Here is a 20,905-nt window from a genome sequence, read left to right as displayed (position 1 = left end):
AGTCTTACAGTTAGGTCTTTAATCCATTTTGAGTTTATTTTTGTACATAGTGTGAGAAAATGTTTTAATTTCATTCTTTTACATGTAACTGTCCAGTTTTCCCAGCAACAGTTATTGAACAGACTGTCTTTTCTCTATTGTTTATTCCTGTCTCTTTGTCATAGATTAATTGTTCATAAGTGTGTGTGTTTATTTCTGAGCTCTCTATTATGTTCCATTGATCTATGCATCTGTTTTTGTGCCAGCACCATACTGTTTTGATTACTGTAGCTTTGTAGTATAGTCTGAAGTAAGGAAGCATAATTCCTCCAGCTCTGTTCTTCTTTTTCAAGATTGTTTTGATTGTTTTCTTAACTTCTCTTCCTGATAGTTCATTGTTAGTGTATAGAAATGCAACAGCTTTCTATATATTAATTTGTATCCTGCAACTTTACCAAATTCATTTGATGAGCTCTCCCAGTTTTCTGGTGGCATCTTTAGGATTTTCTATGTACAGTATCATGTCATCTGCAAACAGTGACAGTTTTACTTCTTCCTTTCCAATTTGTATTCCTTTTATCTCTTTTTCTTGTCTGATTGCTGTGGCTAGGCGTTATGAAATTTTTTGATCATGACAATCACTAGGATATATATTATACATGGAGGCATAGTACAAACCCACCTTCATACATAATTACATAGCTGAATCAAAAGTTTCATAGTGGGCTTCCCTGGTGGCGCAGTGGTTGAGAGTCCACCTGCCGATGCAGGGGACACGGGTTCGTGCCCCAGTCCGGGAGGATCCCATATGCCGCTGCGGAGCTGCTGGGCCCGTGAGCGGAGCTTGCGTGTCCAGAGCCTGTGCTCCACAACGGGAGAGGCCCACATACTGCAAAAATAATAATAATAATAATAAAATTAAATTAAATTAAAAAAAAAAAGTTTCATAGAATTGTTTCATTTACTACCTTAGATGGTTTTTAATATTTTCTATTCTAATCTATTTAAATCTAGTCTATACTGTTTTTTGTTTTGTTTTTTATTTGTTTGTTTTTTAATGAACAGTGGTTCCAGCCCACCAAATTGACTACATGGCTTACAAACTGTGGTTTGAAAAACATTATTCTAGAGAAAGCAAATCATGGATAAATTCAGATTCTAAAACAGAAGTGAAGGGCTTCCCTGGTGGCGCTAGTGGTTGAGAGTCTGCCTGCCAATGCAGGGGACATGGGTTCGTGCCCTGGTCTGGGAAGATCCCACGTGCCGCGGAGCGGCTGGGCCCGTGAGCCATGGCTGCTGAGCCTGCGCGTCCAGAGCCTGTGCTCCGCAACGGGGGAGGCCACAACAGTGAGAGGCCCACGTACTGCAAAAAAATAAAAAATTTTTTAAAATAAAAATAAAATAAATAAATAAATAAATAAAACAGAAGTGAAAACACAAGATGTTACTGAATACTGAGAGTAGTCTGGAATGAACTATAGGTTGAAAAACTCATTTTTAAAAAAATAGAGATTTAAGTTGCCATTCTTCCTAATATTTGAAATACTTATTCCTTCCTTAAAAAATGCTTTACATTTGATGAGACTGAAATACAGCTGATGAACAAGTCTCTGGACAAGCATTGTAATGATCTGGAAGAGAACGCAGAACTGACATTGATATGACTCCACCATTCATCAGCTTTGTGACCTTGGACCTTCCAGAGCCTCAGTTTCTCCTTCAATAAAATAAGGGAATTGTGCATAATATGCTCTTGAAGTAAAGTCCACTTTTATCTTCACAGCCTTCTCATCCCTCAGGATCCCAGTGTCTCCTCCAGCCCCTCTCACTTTCCTAACTTATTATGAAGGTTGCCTTCCTCTCAGTTCCTGTGGCTTTTTTATTATTAAATAATCCAATGTTTACCACTATATATGTGTGCGTATATGTATATACATATATATGTGTATATATATATGTATATTCTTTTTTTTTTTTTTGGCCGCACCGCACTGCTTGCAGGATCTTTGTTTCCCAACCAGAGATCGAACCTGCACCCTCTGCATCGGATGCACGAAGTCTTAACCACTGGACTGCCAAGTAAGTCCCATACCACTATATTCTTAACAAAGAATGCTCTTCGCTCCACCTTACCTGTTTCATACTTGAGTACAAGGACCCACCATGTTTCTCATTTTATCTTGCAGGCAGCATTGCCCACCCAAATGCCTTCTAAGCTTTAGAGGTCCTGACTGCAACCAGAAACAAATTTTTAAAAAGAAAATTCTATTCAGTGATTATGGATGTCCTCTCCAGTAATTAAATTCTATGGTTTTTATAAAATTATAAGCTGGAAATAATGATTTAAAGCTTAATTTTTGCCCATTTAAGCGTTCCTTATATTATCAACTTTTTTTTTTGAGTTTCTGTACTAGGTAGCTATTATTCTCTAAGAGATTAAAACCTAAAATTAAGCAAGTCTAACAGTTTTGAATTTAGTATACTTACTTTTTAAAATATTTTTCCTACTTACATAGTTAATAAATTCACAGTCAGTGACAAAAGCAAAAAACAAACAATAACAACAACAAAACTTGGAAAACCTGTGCAAAAAGTGCAAAAGAAAAAGAAAATTACCTGTAATTCTTTACCCAAGGATGGCTATTGGTAACATTTTTTTTCAACAGACCTTTTTTTTTTTTTTAGCAGTTTTAGGCTCACAGCAAAATTGAGCAGAAAGTACAGAGTTCCCATGTACCCACTGTCCCTACACATGCACAGCCCACCCCACTATCAACAATGTCCACCAAAGTGGTGCATTTGTTGTGTCAATGTGGATGAACCCACATTGACACAACACATACTCACTCCAAGTCCATAGGTTACACTAGGGTTCACTCTTGGTGTTGTACATTCTGTGAGTTTTAACAAACACATGATAGCATGTACCCAACATTATACCATCATAAGAATGGTTTCCTGCCCTAAAAATCCTCTGTGTTCCACCTATGGAACTCCATCCCCGTAACTTGTGCCAATCCCTGACCTTTAGTGAAAGGGTCTATAGTTTTATATTTCCCAAAATGTCATATAGTTGGAATCATACTATGATTCCAAAGCCTGGGTAAACAGCCTTTTCAGATTGACTTTCTCCACTAAGCAGTAAGCATTTAACATTCCTCCATGGCTTTTCTGGCTTGACAGCTCATTTCTTTTTAGTGCTGAGTAATATTCCATTGTCTGGATGCACCACAGTTTATTTATCCATTCACCCACAGAAGGGCATCTTGGTTGCTTCCAAGTTTTTGGCAGTTATGAATAAAGCTCCTGTAAACATCCATGTTCAGGTTTTTGTGTGGACATATTTACAACTCATTTGGATAAATACCATGGATCAAAGTGAACTTTTGCATTTCCACTGGTAATGATGAGAGTTTCTGGTGTCCACATCTTCATCAGCATTTGGTGCTGTCAGTATTTTGCAGTCTCACCACTTAATAGGTGTGTAGTGGTCTCTCCTTGCTATTTTACTTTGTTAACATTTTGATGTATCAATATTTTTCCACAGAATGTTTTCAAATATTTATATCACCAATAAAAATATATGTCTTGTTAGAAGTGAAGAAGAGATTCAGTAAAAAACTGGTGATATCTAGAAGAATAAAATCATCATTGAGGACTTCCCTAGTGGCGCAGTGGTTAAGAATCTGCCTGCCAATGCAGGTGACAGGGGTTCGAGCCCTGGTCCGGGAAGATCCCACATGCCACAGAGCAACTAAGCCCGTGCGCCACAACTACTGAGCCTGCGCTCTAGAGCCCGCGAGCCACAACTACTAAGCCGGCGCGCCACAACTATCGAGCCTGCTCTCTAGAGCCCATGAGCCACAACTACTGAACCCACGTGCCACAACTACTGAAGCCTGCATGCCTCGAGCCCATGCTCCGCAACAAGAGAAGCCACCGCAATGAGAAGCCCCTGCACCACAACTACAGAAAGCCCGCAAGCAGCAACGAAGACCCAAGGCAGCCAAAAATAAAAATAAATAAATTAAGAAAAAAAACCTGTTTAAAAAACAATCGTCATTGAGAATAGGATCGTCATCTCTGTTTTGTTGTTGTCGGGTAAAAAGATTTTAAGATGAGATGCATACGGTGGAGACTAATATGTAGCTACAGAAGACTTGCACTTTGGCTTCCCTCTACCCCTAAAACAGAAATCATGTCCAAGGAGCTATCCATGGAAAAGTGGGACCCGGAATGACTGCATACTCATGACAGGTAGGGAAATTTAAAAAAAAAAAAAAAAGACATGCTTATTTTTTATGTGTGATGTGATATAAAACGGTTTGTGGGAAATGCTTTTGAGACACCATATCTATGTTGATAATTTTGAATTATTCTAATTTTGAATTCAATTGTCATTTTTTAAATGTAATAAAGAAATAAGAATTGTAATCAGGGTTAGAGTCATCAAGCATAAGACAGAAAAGTTTTATCAGCTAATGCTTAGTGGTACTGTATAGCACAGGAACTATATTCAATATCTTGTGATAAACCATAATGGAAAAGAATATGAAAAAGAATACATATATGTGTAACTGAGTCACTTTGCTGTACAGCAGAAATTAACACAACATTGTAAATCAACTATACTTCAATAAAATGAAAAAAAAAACCCTAACATTTAGTGGTAGTAACAAAAATTAGTCATGTTATTAACGTTGTGTGGAACTTTTAAGATTCTTAAAAATTAATTAATTTATTTTTTGGTTGCACCGGGTCTTAGTTGCAGCACGCGGGCTCCTTAGTTGTGGCATGAGAACTCTTAGTTGCAACATGTATGTGGGATCTAGTTCCCTGACCAGGGATTGAACCTGGTCCCCCTGCATTGGGAGTGTGGACTCTTATTATCCACTGAGCCACGAGGGAAGTCCCTCAGATCTTTGATGTTCATTCATTCCACAAATGTTAACTGAGTTATGCCAGATACTATGATAAGTGCAAGGGATAGAACAGTGAATAAGACAGATATAATCCCTAGCCTCATAGAGAGTATAGTCTACACTCGATTAGAAGGATCTGACAAACACTAAAATGAACGAAAACGAATATGAATAAAATAATTTCAGTGGAGTGCTAGGAAGGAATTAAACAGAGCTTCTTAATAGGGAATATCAGTGGAGACCTGTGCTACTGATCGTGCGAGACCTTTCTGAGCAAGTAACATTTAAATTGAGATCTGCCTTAGGAGGAACCATTAGAATAACAAGGGGAATATTGTTCTAGACTGCCGGTAAAGCAAGAATTAAACCCATCCTAAGCAGTGGAGACGAACAAGGTGGAGTGTAGTGGACCAAGGGAAGCAGTGACACCTCCTGAGCAGGCAGTGCCCAGCAAGCACAGTTCAAGGAGGGTTTTGTAGGCCGTGCTGAGGAGTCTGAATTTTCTTTTCGTGCCTGGAGAAGCCATACAGAGGGTTTTTAAGTGAAAAAGTGATACAGTATGATGTGAATGTTAAGCAGATAACCCTGCCCACTTTGTGGAGGATGGCTCGAGGGCAGCCAGCCAGAGAAGAATTTGGGAAGCTGATTTGTGGTCTGGGCAGGAATTGATGCTGCTGGCCTCAGCAGGGAGGTAGAGCGGTCAGTAGGTGGCACTGAGATAGAAGGGTGCGGGGTACAAATGCACTGAAAGCCACTTCTAAGACTTAGGAGGGACTTTCCTGGCGGTCCAGTAGTTAGGACTCCAGGCTGCCACTGTTGATCCTACAAGCCGCGCTGCGTGGCCAACAGAATTTAAAAAAAAAAAAAAAAAAAAAAGACTTAGAAGCTAGTTTAAAGTTTAGACGCAAAGACTTTCTGATATTAAAGTGTCAGCAAATCTGATCAATTTTGTTCAAGAAAAGATGAGAAGATTCACACACACAAAAAGCTATCTATCAAGAAGAACAGCTGATAGGAGAACAAGAAAGTAATCCTAATTTGAATTGACTGGATTTTTGAAAGAAATATAGTCCAAATTTTGTAAGTAAAATGTTATTGAGCGTTCTACTTATGAGTGCTTTTTACTTTCTTTTTCCACAAACTTGGAAAAACAGCTGTTAGGAATACATTAATGCTTCTGAATACAAATAAATGACTGTTATTTGTAACTAATTTCAAAGCTGTCCAAGTTCTGTTTTTCTAATTTAATTATTTTCATATAATACCATAATAGTTCTTTATAATATTAGAAATAACCTTGAAGCGTTTTTTCTTTCATTTTGTTCTTGTTTTATGTGTTCTTCAGTTAACCAAGCTGCCCTGGAGTCGCCCAGCTGCCCAGGTGTATATACAGGATCACCCAGCTTCCCAGGTATCTATCTATCTATCTGGCTATCTATCTATCTATCTATCTATCTATCTATCATCGCCCAGCTGCCCAGGTGTATATACAGGATCACCCAGCTGCCCAGGTATCTATCTATCTATCTATCTATCTAACTATCTATCTATCGTTGCCCACTGCCCAGGTGTATATATAGGATCACTCAGCTGCCCAGGTATCTATCTAACTATCTATATATCTGTCTATCTATCGTCGCCCAGCTGCCCAGCTGTCCCGGAAAAAGACCTGGGGCGGCGGGACCTGACGGGCGTGGCGCGGCTCTTTGGGTGGCCAGTGGGGCAGGGCTCCCAGTCCCACCCTAGGACACACGGGCCCCCGCCTGCAAGGCGCAGCCCCCGCCGCAGGCCCCGCCGGAGTCCCCCCGCCGGCGGAGGAGGGGGCCGAGGGGCAGCCATCAGACGCGGTGTGAGAAGCGGGAGGCAGGCTGCGCAGCCCGAGGGCAGAGCAGCGGCCGCCGTGCAGGTGCCGGAGCGCGAAGCCGCGGGCGAGGCCGGGCCCGGGGAGCTCGCGTCCCGCAGCCTGCGTCCCGGACGCGGACCGGCTGCAGCAGCGGGGCCCGAGGTGAGTGTGCAACCCGTTTCGGAAACGTGCCGGTGGAGGACGGGAGGCCGGGCTCGGGAGAGGGGGCTCGGGCTCTAGAGACCCCAGGCCGGCGTGCGCCGTGGGGCGGGAGCCCGTCTGGGGAGGCCTGGGGTCCGGGCCGCGGCCGAGGAGGGAGGCGGGGGCCGGCTGGGGGCGGGGTTGGGGGGACGAGCTCCGCGGGGGCCGGTGGGGGGCCGGCCGGTGGGCGGTGGCTGCAGAGCCTCCTGGTGCCCGGGCCGGGGGCCGACCCGCGGTGAGCGGCTGGATCTCAGGTGAGGGCGATGGACGGTGCCAGCCCCCGACCTCGGCCTGCATGTTGAGCCCTCGATCCTCTCCCTCACGCCCCCTGCCCGGCGCTAGGTCATTGCCCACCCAGTCCTACCCCTGGAGCTGCGGCCCCCGGGCCTTCTGCGCTGGGAGCGCCCTCAGGACGGTCTTCTGGGTCCGCCTTCCCCGCAGGAGGGTGGAGAGTAAAAGGCCTTTCCGCGGCTCCAGGGTCCTTCCAGGCGGTCCGGGGGTTGGCCGTCCTCTGGAGCCGGTGCCGAGGTGTGGGCAGAGTTCTGCTGTTCAGCCCAGGGGCTTAACGAAGCGCTAGAAACTTCGTCTCGTACCGAAAGGCTTCGTTCGGGATCAGGCTGCAGGTCCGAGTGACACGTCTCGCCGCCCCTTCTCACAGGGATCACCGGGAGGAATGATCCTCCTCCTGGCTGTCTGGCAGGCCTCCCACGCCACCCATCGTGGACCACAGGACCCTCCGTCCCCTGCTGACACCTGTCCCTTCTTCCCTGCTTGGTGGCCACGGTGGATCCCCTCTGCCCTGGATGCTGTGAGTTTGATGCTGGCCGGGGAAGCAGAGGACGTGAGGGACAGAAGCGGGCTCCTGGGGTCAGATTTCTTGCTCTGCATCGTCCTGCTCTTAGGGGCCTGAACAGCACCCCATATGTGAGAGCTCGAGGCACCTACAGAGCCGCGGGCCTCACCCCGGGCCGCTGGGTCGTGCGCTGCATGGTCCTTGGCACCATCTTCCCTGTGGCCAAGCATCTTCTCTGACCACAACGACATGAAGCTGGAAGTCAACCACAGAAAAAGAAATGAGGAAAAAACCATTACATGGAGACTAAATGACATGCGACTAAAAAAAAAACAGTGGGTCAACGAGGAAATCAGAAAAGGAATTAAAAAATACCTTAAGTAAGAGTTTTCTATAAAATTCTACTTGCGGTACGCGGGCCTCTCACTGTTGTGGCCTCTCCCGTTGCGGAGCACAGGCTCCGGACGCGCAGGCTCAGCGGCCATGGCTCACGGGCCCAGCCGCTCCGAGGCATGTGGGATCTTCCCGGACCGGGGCATGAACCCATGTCCCCTGCATAGGCAGGCGGACTCTCAACCACTGCGCCACCAGGGAAGCCCTAAAATTCTACTTTTTATGCATTATTAATTGAAGTGCATAGTACATTGTGTCGGTTTAATGAAAGTTAGCAATGTAATTCATATTTCATTGATTAAAAAATGTCTAACACTTAGCTTTATGGGCCTAGAAATTTTTCAATTAAAACTTATTTACATATTTTTGTTGCAGAGCAATATCATAGGATGATTGCCAGCAGACTTTTAATAACAAATATATATTACACTAGGATAAAATTCTATGGGGGAAGTAGAAACGAAATGAAGTTCAAGCAAGAAAAATGAATCATGTAAAATTTCCTACTACTGAAGAATTTCTTGTTCATGTACTTTTTAATTATTTATTTATTTATTTATTTTGGCTGCGTTGGGTCTCTGTTGCTGTGCGTGGGCTTGCTCCAGTTGTGGCGAGCAGGGGCTACTCTTCATTGCGGTGCATGGGCTTCTCATTGCAGTGGCTTCTCTTGTTGCGGAGCCTGGGCTCTAGAACACGCAGGCTTCAGTAGTTGTGTCACACGCACTCAGTAGTTGTGGCTCACGGACTTTAGGGAGCACGGGCTTCAGTAGCTGTAGCTCAAGGGCTTAGTTGCTCTGCGACATGTGGGACCTTCCTGGACCAGGGCTCGAACCCGCGTCCCCTGCAGTGGCAGGTGTATTCTTAACCACTGCCCCACCAGGGAAGCCTGACAATACAGTATTTAGATGCCATTGAACACATTAATAAAAGTGATTTAAGATTTGTATTTTTAATGGGCATATTTTAACTACACAGATATTATGTTAGATGTCACTTTATATGTGTAAAAGTGTTTATAGTTCATCAAAATCTTTCTAGGGAGTATGTGAGCAAAAGTTTAAAGACTGTTGTTTGAAGGTCCAGCAGAAACATTACTTCCTCTGTCGAGTTTCCCCTACCCTTTTCCCCTCCTCTTCTGCAGAACTTTGCTACAGCGAAGAAAATACTGTAATGTAGGTGGAAATATTTGTTGTCTACAGGTCTTCTCCCTGTTCTCTTGGGGGGCGGGAATGATAGTTTATTTATCTTTGTATTCCCATGTGCGTTGTAACTATAGATGCAGAACATATACTTACTAATTTATTTCTGTTATATAGTTCATAAAAATTTTCCTAATATAGGGCATGTCCTAGAGTTTAAAGTGGGAATAGGTTATAGTGTGTCTCTGGGGAAATATGCATTTTAATCCCAAAATGCACTGACAAAATGTCTGGTTCTACCTAGAGAAACTGAATTGAAACCAAGTAAAAGGCCCCAAGCCATCTGCAATATAGTCCAGTGGGCTCTCTTACAGAAACATTGGGAAAGCTAAGTGAAGATGTAAGAGTTATTTGGAACTAATTGGCTTAAGAAACAAAATCTTTTGTTGTTTTCAGAAAAAATCTGGAGGCCAGTTAGTATTGCAAGTGGGGAATGGGGAGGAAGCTGGTGTGGTAGTGACCAGTGTATAATGTAGTAAATATCAGATCGTGTAATAATCAGATGGTTGGAGAAAACTTAATGACTTTGTTTAAATAAACTAAGGGGACACGTTTGCTTTGAATCGCTTCCAAATTCTGAGTAGGTTAATAATTTTCTTCTCTCCATCACTAGGTGGAAGGAAAAAGCTGCTTAACCATGGTGGCACCCAATTTTTGCTTACCATTAAGGATGAACACTTTTTTTTTTTTTTTTTTTTTTGAGCACGAAGCATGTGGGATCCACCAGGAATAGAACCCGCGCCCCCTGCATTGGAAGTGTGGAGTCTTAACCACTCGACCGCCAGGGAGGTCCCAAGGATGAACCCTATTTCACTTCTTTATTTTACTTCTATCTTTTCCTTCCTCCTCTTTTTTCTTTCTTTCCTTTAAAATTAGGTAAATTAGACATTAGGACATCAGTCGGAACCCTCTTCACAAATCTTTCAAGTCCAAATTATTAATAGAATAATATTCTGTATTTGATTCTATGCTCACACAGGTATGTTTACATAAATATTTATACTCTTAAAATATAAAATGGAATCGTATCATTTATCACTCTCACATTGGCTTTTTCAGTTAATGATATGGTACAGACATGTTCCAGATCAGTACAAATAGGTCCACCTAATCCTTTTTTTATATATATAAATTTATTTAGTTATCTATTTATTTTTGGCTACATTGGGTCTTCGTAATGCTTTTCTCTCTAGTTGCGGCGGGGGCTACTCTTCGTTGCAGTGCTCGGGCTTCTCATTGCGGTGGCTTCTCTTGTTGCGGGGCACAGGCTCTAGGCGCACGGGCTCAGTAGTTGTGGCTCATGGGCTCAGTAGTTGTGGCTCATGGGCTTAGTTGCTCCGTGGCATGTGGGATCCTCCCGGACCAGGTGTCCCCTGCACCGGCAGGCGGGTTCTTAACCACTGCGCCACCAGGGAAGCCCCCCACCTAATCCTTTTTAATTGCTGCTTAGTAGTCTACAGTATTGCTATGTGGTACTGCCTTGGTTCCCTCATTTGTAATTGTTAAAGGAAAAAACCATAGGCCCAAAATGGCATCACTTGTGCTAAAGCCAAGATTTAACACCTAATCTAATTACAGTTTCAACCTTCCCCAGAAATGTAATCTTAACCAACCAGTTTGGAATTTTCTGGTTGGCACCAATGAAGTAATACCATCCTCTCCCCCGCCCCTCCCCCCCCCACCCCCAACCAGGAGGAAGGAGAGGCAGTCTGCATGACAAAACCCTTGCCCAGTCCTTTATCCCCAAAAATGATGTCCTGGCCCCAAATAACCCTTTCTTTTCTTTTGCTAATGACTTCCTTGCCCCACCCTCCAGCTTATAAAAACCTTCCATTCTGTACAGCTCTGCAGAGAGCCCTTCTATCTGCTAGAAGGGATGTTGCCAGCTTCATGAATCTTTGAATAGAGCCAATTAGCTCTCCAAACTTAGTTGAATTTTGTTTTAAACACAAGTTAAGTATGATGATAGCACTGTCCACATGGGGTTGTAATGAGAGTTGGAAGCTTTGATACACGTGAAGAACTTAACATTGTCCTGGCACACAGGGTATGAACTGCGGAAGTTTGGGAGAAATACCCTGTAGTTCCACCTCCTTCTTCATGGCTAATAGTAGATATTCTGCAATAAGTATATTCCCTAATTTGTAATTATTTGTATATTAATTACTGCTTAGGGTGTTTTCAATTTTTTTACAATCACAAATTTAGCTGCAGTAGGCATCCTAAAACAAAAATCTTACAATTTTTAACTTCTTACAATTTTTTGCTTCTTAAATAACAATAAAAACTGTTAACAACCAGTGCTGATGAAGTATGACAAAAAGAGCTACTATCATGTACTAATAGTTGGAATACAAACTGGTAGATGAATACAAATATCTGTTAGAGTTAAAATTTGCATATACTATGATCTCATTCTTTTTTAAAAATTTTTTTGAAAATTAAAAAAATATGGAACGCTTCACAAATTTGCATGTCATCCTTGCACAGGAGCCATGCTAATCGTCTCTGTACCGTTCCAATTTTAGTACATGTGATGCTGAAATGAGCAGTGATCTCTCATTCTAACTTTAGGACTCTAATCTACAGAAACAGATATAGACTAATTTTCAAAAATTCAGATAGGTGCTAGATTTTATGTACTAAATCAAATATTTATGAGAAAACTTTTTAAAGTTAATCCAAATGCATTTTTTCTTTTGTCAAAGCGGGATATTAAATTGGGTCATGTGGACAAAAAAATGTCCTATCAGTAAACACAGGATGTTGTGGTCATAAAGCCCTCAGGAATGGCATCCCCACTCCCATCCCAAGGTGTGCCCTGAGGGGATTCAGGAAGGAGAAAACAGGATACTGGCCCTGGATAGTTAAGATGTATGTCAAAAGAATGGTTTCAGGGGCGACTTCCCTGGTGATCCGGTGGGTAAGACCCCGAGCTCCCAATGCAAGGAGCCAGATTTCATCCCTGGTTGGGGAACTAGATCTCGCACGCCACAACTAAGAGTACGCATGCCGCAACCAAGACCCGGTGCGGCCAAAATAAATAAATTAATTTATTAATTAAAATAATGGTTTCAGAGAATTAAAACCATTAAAAGAATGGTTTCCAAGACTTCCCTGGTGGGCCAGTGGTTAGGACACCGGGCTTCTACTGCTGGGGGCGAGGGTTCGATCCCTGGCTGGGGAACTAAGATCCTATATGCTGCTCAGTCAAAAAAAAAAAAAAAACCTTTTCTAGTACATCTGAGAAATTATAGCAATTAGTAGATACTAGGAAAGAAACCGTAAACCTCTCTTACTTGACTGCCTACTCTTCAATGCTTTTTAAGTTCTTTCTCTTCCTTTGAAAAAACTGCATGCCTTTTCTTGACTTAGAAAATCCCTTATCTGCAAAAATAAGCCTCTAAATAGTACAATCCATGATTAAATGAGCAGACACAATCTGTTAATTCTGCAAAAGTCTGAAACACACCGTCTTCGTGATAAAGTTTACTCTTTCCACTTTTTTTTTGTTTTTTGTTTTTCTGCGGTACGCAGGCCTCTCACTGTTGTGGCCTCTCCCATTGCGGAGCACAGGCTCCGGACGTGCAGGCTCAGCGGCCATGGCTCATGGGCCCAGCCGCTCCGAGGCATGTGGGATCTTCCCGGACCGGGGCATGAACCCATGTCCCCTGCATCTGCAGGCGGACTCTCAACCACTGTGCCACCAGGGAAGCCCAGAGTTTACTCTTTAGAAAATAGCATTACAGAGAAGTTCTTCTATGTTATATCCTTTACACATTGGACTTTGAGAATTAATTAAAAGGCGTAGAAGAGACACAGATTTTCAAAAACTTTATTGTTGCTGGCTAGAGAGGCCCTCATTCCATCTAACAAGTACAAATCATCCTTAGAATTTTAAAGACTCTCTTGAAAGCCTCCTCATAATGTTTTTTGATTAGCAACATAGAAGCTGAAAAGGGTTACAGAGAGGTTAAAACCCTTGCCGTTCACATAGCTAATTGGTGTTTGCTAATAGTCATTTTTTATTTCAATGAAAAGGAACTCTAGAACAAACCGTCTAGACTTGTATACTATTTGATAACCCTTCCTAGGTCGTTCGTCTGTATCCTACATTAGGAAATTTGCAGCAGTTTACTGAGCAGTGACTCTGGCCCAGAGAATTTATGAGGAAAACCTCACTCTAGCAGCCATTATTTATGGCTGGGCTGAAAGCAGTGTGACTTTGGTCCCAGGGGTAAGAACCTTGATGTAGAAGGGATTTCACTTGACAGCTGAGGTGTCATTCCCTCCTCTGAGATCCTCTCTAAGTACTGTGAGGAGATACTACAACCCCTGAGGAAGTGAAGTAAGCTAGCATCTTGTTAATCAGGAGTGTCTCAAAAAGGACAAAAATAATTTGCATTGCAGAGATCAGCATTTGGGTGATCAGAAATTGACTGCAGTTGAACTTGCTGCTTTCTTGATGCAAAGGAGCTAGAAAAAGACAATAACTCATACCTGCGTTTCTGTTAAGATGGGGAACTAGCACAGGATGCTGGCTTCCCTCACCACTAAAATCAATTTTGGAAGAATTTCGTCATAAAAATATTGTTAAAATATTACTGGGGTGGTCTTGGCACCCCTGTAAATCACTTGAGAGCACTGGGGAGGGCTTATTTCTGGGCTATTTATTCCACTGTTTATAGGTCTGTCTTTAAGCCAGTACTACACAGCTTTAATTACTATAGTTTAGAGTAAGTTTTGAAATTAGGAGCTGTGAGTCCTCCAGCTTTCTTCTTTTTCAAGATGACTTTGGCTTTGGGGTCCCTGGAGATTCCATATGAATTTTAGGATGGATTTTCTTTTTCTTTTCCTTTCTTTTTTTTTTTTGGCTGCGTGGCATGCAGGATCTTAGTTCCCCCACCAGGGGTCGAACCTGTACCCGCTGCAAAGGAAGTGTAGCATCTTAACCACTGGACTGCCAGGGAGGTCCCAGGATGGATTTTCTATTTCTGCAAAATCGTTGGGATTTTGATGGAGATTGCATCGAGCCTGTAGACCACTTTGGGTGATATTGTCATTAACAATATTAAGTCTTCCAATGAACACAGGATATGTTTCCATTTATTTGGGTCTGCTTTAATTTCTCACAGCAATATTATGTAGTTTTCATTGTATGTCTTTCATCTCCTTGGTTAATTCCTAATTCCTTAGCATTGTATTCATCTTTGATGCTCTTGTGAATGGAATCATGTTTCTTAATTTCCTTTTTTGGTTGCTTATTATTAGTGTATAGAAAAGTAACTGATTTTTTTTGTGTGATTTTGTGTCCTACTACTTTCCTGAATCAGTTTGTAAGCCTTGTTCCTGATATGAGGGGAAAAGTTTTAAGTATGATGGGTTAAAACCCCATTTAGCTGTGGGGTTTTCATGAATGACTTTTATCATGTTGAGGTAGTTTCCTTCTACTCCTAGTTTATCAACTTTTTTTCTTTTTTGGCTGCACCAGGTCTTAGTTGCTGCATGTGTGATCTTTGTTGCAGAATGTGGCCTCTTTTAGTTGCAGCATGCAGGATCTAGTTCCCTGACCAGGGATCGAACCCAGGCCCCCTGCATTGGGAGCACAGAGTCTTAACCACTGGACCAACAGGGAAGTCCCCTTGTCAACTATTTTTATCATAAAGAGATGTTGAATTTTGTCAAGTGCTTTTTCTGCATCAGTTGAGATGATGGAGTGCTTTATTCTCTTCATTCTTTTGATTTTAAAGTTTTAAAAACTTTAAATCCGAATTCAGTGTGCTAGTATTGAGTATTTTTGCATCAATGTTCATAAAGGGTATTGAGCTTTAGTTTTCTTTCCTCGTAGAGTCCTTGTCTGGCTTTGATATCCGATTATGGTAGCCTCATAGAATGAATTAAGAAGTGTTTCCTTCTCTTCAATTTTTTGGAAGGATTTGATAAGGATCAATGTTATTTCTTCTTTAAATGTTGGTGGAGGGGCTTCCCTGGTGGTGCAGTGGTTAAGAATCTGCCTGCCAGTGCAGGGGACATGGGTTCGAGCCCTGGTCCGGGAAGATCCCACATGCCGCGGAGCAACTAACCCCGTGTACCACAACTACTGAGCCTGTGCTCTAGAGCCCGTGAGCCACAACTACTGAAGCCCATGTGACACAACTACTGAAGCCCACATGCCTAGAGCCTGTGCTCCACAACAAGAGAAGCCACCGCAAGGAGAAGCCCGCGCACCTCAACGAAGAGTAGCCCCTGCTCGCCGCAACTAGAGAAAACCCACACACAGCAACAAAGACCCAGCGCAGCCAAAAAATAAATAAATAAACAAGCAAACAAACAAATAAATAAAATAAATCTATTTTTTTAAAAAATGTTTGGTGGAAATCACCAGTAAAGACATCTGGTCCTGGGCTTTTTTTTTATTACAAGGTTTTTGATTACTGAGTCAATCACTCTATTAGGAGATCTAATCAGATTTTCTATTTCTTCATGATTCAGTTGTCATAGACTGTGTATTTCTAGGAATTTATTCATTTCATCTAGGTTATCCACCTTGTTGGTGTACAATTGTTTGTACGATACTCTTATAATTCTTTTTAATTTCTTAAAATCAATAGTAACGTCCCCATTTCCATCTCTGATTTTAGTAGTTTGTCTTCTCCATTAAAAAAAAAATCTTATTGAAGGAGATTTATTTGTTTATTTATTTATTTGGCTGCACCTCGAAGCATGTGGGATCTTAGTTTCCCAAACTTAGTTCCCCGACCAGGGATCGAACCCACCACATGCCCTGCATTGGAAGTATGGTGTCTTAACCACTAGATCACCAGGGAAGTCCCATGTCTTCTCTATTTTTTGCTTAGTAAATTATCTAACCATTTGTCAAGTTTGTTGATCTTTTCAAAGAACCAACTTTTGGGTTTTTTGATTTCCCTGTTGTTTTTCTATTCTCTATTTCATTGATCTCTTCTCTAATCTTTGCTATGTCCTTTCTTCTGCTAAGTTTGGGGTTCGTTTGGTCTTCTTTTTCTAGTTACTTATGGCATATAATTAGGTTAGTGATTTCAGACCTCTGTTCATTTTTACTATAGGCATTTAGGGCTATAAGATTTCCTCTTAGCACTGCTTTTGCTGTATTCTATAAGGTTTGGTGTGTTGTGTCTTTATTTTTATTTGTCTCAATGTATATTCTAATTTCCCTTGTGAGTCCTTCTTTGACCCTTTAAGAGTGTGATGTTTTTGGTTTGTTTGTTTATTTTTTATAAATTTATTTATTTATTTTTGGCTGTGTTGGGTCTTCGTTGCTGCGTGCGGGCTTTCTCTAGTTGCAGTGAGTGGGGGCTACTATTTATTGCGGTGCATGGGCTTCTCATTGTGGTGGCTTATCTTGTTGCAGAGCACAGGCTCTAGGCACGCGGGCTTCAGTAGTTGTGGCACGTGGGCTTCAGTAGTTGTGGCTTGCGGGCTCTAGAGCTCAGGCTCAGTAGTTGTGGCACACGGGCTTAGTTGCTCCGCTGCATGTGGGATCTTCCCAGACCAGGGCTTGAACCCGTGTCCCCTGAATTGGCAGGCGGACTCTCAACCACTGCACCACCAGGGAAGTCCCAAGAGTGTGGTGTTTAATTTCCACATATTTGTAATTTTTTTTCTTTTTCTTTCTTGCTGCACCACGTGGCTTGTGGGATCTTATTTCCCACCGCCCCCACCCCCCCAGGGATTGAACCCCTGCCCCCTTCAGTGGAAGTGCAGAGTCCTAACCACTGGATCGCCAGGGAATTTCCTCTAGTTTTCTTAATAGATGTGAAAAGTGGTATCTCATGTGGTTTTCATATGCATTTCCCTAGTAGTTAGTGATGTTGAGCAGCTTTCATGTGCTTGTTGGCCATTTGTACATCTTCTTTATAGAAATGTCTATTCAAGTCCTTTGCCCATTTTTTAATTCGATTGTTTCCTTGTTGTTGAATTTTAGGAGTTCTCTATATATTGCAGATTATAATCCCTTATCAGATATGTGATTTGCAAATATTTTCTCCCACTCTGTGGGTTGCCTTTTTACTCTGTTGATAGAGTCCTTTGATGTGCAAAAGCTTACATTTTTATGAAGTTTGATTTGTCTATGTTTTCTTTTGTTGCCTGTGCCTTCGGTGTCATGTACAAGAAATCATTGCTAAATTCAAGGTCATAAACATTTAGCCCTATGTTTTTTTTCTAACAGATTTATAATTTTATCTCTTACATTTAAGTCTTTGATCCTCTTTGAGTCAAACTTCGTATATGGTTTTAGGTAAGGATCCAACTTCATTCTTTTGCATGTGAATATCTGGTTTTGCCACCACCGTTTGTTGAAGACTGGAAGATGAAAACATCTTTCCATTTGTTTGTGTCTTTTTAAATTTTTTTCAGCAATGTTGTGTAGTTTTCAGTGTAAATGTCTTTTACTTCCTTGGTTAAATTTATTCTTAAGTATTTTATTATTTTTTATGATCTTGTAAATGAAACTGATTTCTTAATTTCTTTTTCAGATTGTTCTTTTTTTTTTTGGCCATGCTGGTGTGAGGATCTTAGTTCCCCAACCAGGGATCAAACCGGTTGCAATGGAAGCATGGAGTCCTAGCCACTGGACTGCCGGGGAATTCCCTGCTCATTTTTAATGTTTAGAAATGCAATTGATTTTTGTGCGTTGATTTTGAATCTTGAAATTTTACTGAATTAGCCTTAACAGTTGTTTTTTTCCCCCCATGGAATCTTTAGGGCTTATTTCATATAAAATTGTGTTATCTATGAACAAAGATTGTTTTACTTCTTCTTTTGCAGTCTGGATGCCGTTTTTTTCTTTTTCTTGCCTCCAATGCTATGCTGAATAAAAGTGGGGGAAACTGAATCCTCATCTTCTTTTTGTTCTTAGGGGAAAAGCTTTACATTTTTCACCATTGAGTTGTTGATTTTTCATATATGGACTTTATTATTTTGAGATAGTTTCCTTCTATTCTTAGTATATTTTATGTTTTTATCATGAAAAACTGCTAATTTTGCCAGATGCTTTTTTGGCATCATTTGAGATTATCATGTGTTTTTTTCTTTTTTCCCTTCATTCTGTTAATAGAGTATATTACATTGATCAATTTTTGTATATTGGAACCTCCTTGCATTCCAGGAATAAATCCCACTTGCTCATCATGTATGATCCTTTTTTTTTTTTTTTTTTTTTTTTGGCCACGCAGCACAACATACGGGATCTTCGTTCCCTGAACTCATGCCCTCAGCAGTGAAAGTGCAGAGTCCTAACCACTGGCCTGCCAGGGAATTCCCTATAATCCTTTTAATATACTGCTGGATTCAGTTTCGAATGACTTTCAAGAAGGGTGCCATTCCCTATTCAATGGGAAAAGGACCACCTTTTCAATAAATGATGATGTCAAAACTGGATGTCAACATGAAAAAGAATAAAGTTGGATTCTTTTTTCTTTTATTATTATTTTTTATTTTACGTGGTTAAAAAAACACCATCATAACCATTTTAAAAATGTATGCTACAGTAGTGTTAACTACATGCACATTTTCTGCAGCAGATCTCTAGAACTTTTTCATCTTGCAAAACTGAAACTGTATCTATTGAACAATTTTCTTTTTCCCTCTCTCCAAACTCCCTGACAACCATGATTCTACTTTCTGTTCCTAACATTGTGACTATTCTAGGTACCTCATATAAGTGGAATCATATAGTATTTGTCTTTTGTGACGTGCTTATTTCACTGAGCATAATGTCCTCAAGTCATCCATATTGTAACATGTGACAAGATTTTCCTTTTTTATGGCTGAATGATATTTCATTGTATGTATACACAGTACAACATTTTGTTTATCCAGTCATCCACTGGTGGACCTTTGTGTTGCCTCCATCTCTTGGCTCTTGTGAATAATGCTGCTGTGTTTTCTTTTTCTTTTTTTTGGGGGGGGGCTGTGTTGGGTCTTCATTGCTGCACATGGGCGTTCTCTAGTTGCGGTGAGCAGGGACTACTCTTCATTGCAGTGTGTGGGCTTCTCATTGCTGTGGCTTCTCTTGTTGTGGAGCACGGGCTCTAGGCACGCGGGCTTCAGTAGTTGTGGCGTGTGGGCTCAGTAGTTGTGGCTCATGGGCTCAGTAGTTGTGGCTCACTTGCTCAGTAGTTGTGGCTCTCGGACTCTAGAGCACAGACTCAGTAGTTGTGATGCACAGGTTTAGTTGCTCCATGGCATGTGGGGTCTTCCCGGACCAGGGATTCAACCTGTGTCCCCTGCACTGGCAGGTGGACTCTCAACCACTATGCCACCAGGGAAGTCCCAATGCCGCTATGTTTTCAACTGTTTTGGATTTATACTCTGAAGTGGGATTGCTGGATCATACACTAATTAAATTTTTAATTTTTTGAGGATCCTCCATACTGTTTTCCATAGTGGCTGCACTGTTTTACATTCCCAAAAATATTGCATGAGAGTTTCAAATTTATTTTTTTATATTAAGAACACTTAACATGAGATCTACTCTCTTAAATTTTAAAGTACACACTATATTATTGTGAAGTTCTATATATTCCTTATCAGATATATGGTTTGCAAATATTTTCTCCAGTTATGTAAATTGCCTTTCACTCTGTTGATTGCTTCCTCTGCTATGCAGAAGTTTTTAAGTTTGATGTGATCTCATTTTTCTATTTTTGCTTCTGTTGCCTGTGCTTTTGGTGTCATGTCCAAGAAATCATTGCCAAATCAAATACCATGAAGATTTTCCCCTGTTTTCTTCTAGGAGTTTTATATGTTTGAGGTCTTACATTTAGGTCTTTAATCCATTTTGAATTAATTTTTGTATATGGGGTAAGGTAAGGGTCCAGCTTCTTTCTTTCACACGTTGATACCCAGTTTTTCCAATACCATTTGTTGAAGAGACTGTTAAAAGATAAACTGAGGCATATTAAAATTTTTAAAGAGTTTATTTGAGCAAAAATCGATTCAAATTTGGCAGCATCCAATCTGGCAGATAGAAAGGAGTTTCAAGAAGCTGTACAGAGGGGGACTTTCCAAGTGATCGAGTGGTTAAGAGTGTGCTCCCAGTGCAGGGGGCCCTGGTTCAATCCCTGGTCTGGGAACTAGATCCTAAATGCCGCACTAAGAGTCTGCATCCACAACTAACGATCCCATGTGCCGCAACTAAGACGCAGCACAGCCAAATAAATAAATAAATATTTTTTAAAAATCTCTGGTGGTCAAGTGGTTAGGACTCCACGTTCTCACTGCCAAGGGCCCAGGTTTAATCCCTGGTCAGGAAACTAAAATCCCACAAGCCGCAAGGTGTGGCAAAAAAAAAAAAAAAAAAAAAAAAAGAAGTTGTACAAAATGAAAGGCTTTTACAGGCAGAAGGGAGCAGGAACAGGGAAATTATATGAGGTGAAACTGCAAAAATCATGTTGGTTATTACAAAGTTACTTTCCTTTAGGGGATGGAAGGGGTCTATAAGGCAGATTACTTAACTAGTAATAATCTAAGTAAGACAACTAAAACTATAATTAAGTCTCAGTTTTGTGACATGGGCTTAGCATAAGCAACT

General features: G+C 41.4%; 1 long non-coding RNA gene and 1 other non-coding gene across 2 annotated transcripts; one reads left to right on the top strand and one right to left on the bottom strand.

Annotated features, from left to right (window-relative positions):
- The first annotated feature begins 1,979 nt into the window (after positions 1 to 1,979).
- LOC132477732 (uncharacterized) lies at positions 1,980 to 6,331 on the top strand. Its single transcript, XR_009530311.1, has 3 exons — positions 1,980 to 2,058; positions 3,527 to 4,236; positions 6,247 to 6,331. It is a non-coding gene; the product is annotated as an uncharacterized LOC132477732 (long non-coding RNA).
- Positions 6,332 to 11,775: 5,444 nt separating this feature from the next.
- On the bottom strand, positions 11,776 to 11,879 carry LOC132477824 (U6 spliceosomal RNA). The gene has a single exon (XR_009530329.1). It is a non-coding gene; the product is annotated as a U6 spliceosomal RNA (small nuclear RNA).
- Between the last annotated feature and the right edge of the window lie 9,026 nt (positions 11,880 to 20,905).

The sequence above is a fragment of the Mesoplodon densirostris genome, chromosome 17 (genome assembly GCF_025265405.1).
Source record: "Mesoplodon densirostris isolate mMesDen1 chromosome 17, mMesDen1 primary haplotype, whole genome shotgun sequence".
Taxonomy (NCBI): domain Eukaryota; kingdom Metazoa; phylum Chordata; class Mammalia; order Artiodactyla; family Ziphiidae; genus Mesoplodon; species Mesoplodon densirostris.
This window is presented reverse-complemented; position numbering and strand designations above follow the sequence as displayed.